This window comes from Tupaia chinensis, unplaced genomic scaffold, assembly GCF_000334495.1.
Source record: "Tupaia chinensis unplaced genomic scaffold, TupChi_1.0 Scaffold000621_1, whole genome shotgun sequence".
NCBI lineage: Eukaryota > Metazoa > Chordata > Mammalia > Scandentia > Tupaiidae > Tupaia > Tupaia belangeri.
This window is the reverse complement of record NW_006160141.1, coordinates 52,109-53,754: the sequence shown is the minus strand read 5'-3', so window position 1 is coordinate 53,754 and position 1,646 is coordinate 52,109. Positions and strand designations below refer to the sequence as shown.

The 1,646-nt window shown below is 47.4% G+C and overlaps 1 protein-coding gene across 1 annotated transcript in view; it reads right to left on the bottom strand.

The window, feature by feature from the left end:
• The window catches only part of LOC102481618 (tetratricopeptide repeat protein 23-like), a gene marked incomplete at its 3' end in the record, with an annotated part of 32,616 nt that overhangs the window by 23,462 nt on the left and 7,508 nt on the right, over positions 1–1,646 (bottom strand).

The window sequence follows — 1,646 nt, the reverse complement described above, 5'->3', positions numbered from 1 at the left end:
AGAGACAGAAAGACAGAAAGCGAGAAATCACCCCCCGGGGGGATGGCCATGCTGCAATCCCTTTTTCTCCATTCTCCTCTCGGGATCTTGGGCACACATGCACACGTTTCTGGCGTGAGTTTAAGCCACTGGGTTCGGGACTCGAACCACAGTTGACTATATGGGAGTCCAGTGACATAGCCATTATGCCAACTGCTGGTCCCCGTTAATAACCGTCTTTAACCTCCCATTATATAAGTGGGATCTTACAGTGTGATTCTTTGGGGTCTGGCTTCTTGCACTGAATGCTGGGTTTTGAGCGTCATGGTGAGGGTAAGTGCAGGAGTGGCTGGACCATTGTCTTTGTGTGAGCAGGATCACGTTTGTCTGTGTTCCTGGGAATGGGCCCTTGGGCCATTTCCAACCTTCGGCTATCACGCATAATGGAACTGTGGAGATCCTTGGCTTGCATCTTCTGGGGAACGTGTGTATGCTTTTCTGTTGGGTTTATATTTAGGAGAGGCACTGCAGGGTCACAGGGTAAAATGGTGAATTTTGATAGAGAATGCCAAAGAGTTTTCTCCTCTGTAGCACATCTATTACTCACAGCAGCATCGGAGAGAGATCTGTCCTTGCCCACACTTGACCTTATTGGTCTTTCTTTTTTTGGAATTATTTATCTAACTTTATTTATTCATTCATTGTTTTTTGTGAAAATTATTTTATTTAACTTTATTCATTCATCATTTGTTTCCATTTGACCTGAAGAGACAGACAGAGAGAGAGAGAGAGAGAGAGAGAGAGAGGAAGCAAGCCACCAGGTCTGGGACTCGAAACGCGGCCGGCCAAATGCGAGTGTCCAGTGCCTTAACCACTACACCACCTGCTGGTCCTCATTCATTTAATTCTTAATTTGACCAGAGAGAGAGAGAGAGAGAAGGTGAAAAACTCAGATACCAGCTCCAGGTCGAGGACTCGAACCATGGTCAGTCATGTGTGAGCGTCCAACACCTTAACCACCACACCACCCACTGGTACCATTATCAGTGTTTTTAAAACCATTTTTTTAGAAAACGTTTTTGCCATAAGTTGCATGTACTCACTGTTGAGAGGCAGAAACAAAGACTGGGAAAGTGAGAAATTCCCACCTCCCCAGAGGATGGCCATGCCGCAATCCCTTGTCCTCCATCCTCCTCTCAGGATTTTGAGCTCACACACACACGCACCCAGAGTGACTGTCAAGCCACCAGGTCCAGAACTCGAACTGCATACTGCCATATAGAAGTCCAGCATCTTAACCATTATGCCAAATGCTGGCCCCAATCTTTAAAAATCTTGAACCATTCTTGGGCTAGTCAGTGGCATGGTGGTTAGGGCAGCTGGATCCCATGTGGCCACCTTCATAGTTCAAGTCCTCCACCCAGTGGCTTCGCAATCATGCCAGGTGTGTATGCGAGCATGTGTGTGTGTGCCTCTTCTAGAACAGACCTATCACCAACTTCTTCCCCTCACCTCCCCCCACCTATCCTTCCAAAGAAGGGCATACTCTGTTTCCTTGATAATCTGGGGAACAGGTGTGGGCTTGGTCCTTGGGAAGGAATAAAGATACTACCTAAAGGGGCCAGTAGGTGGTGTGGTGGTTGAGGTGTTGGAATTCCCACATGGCC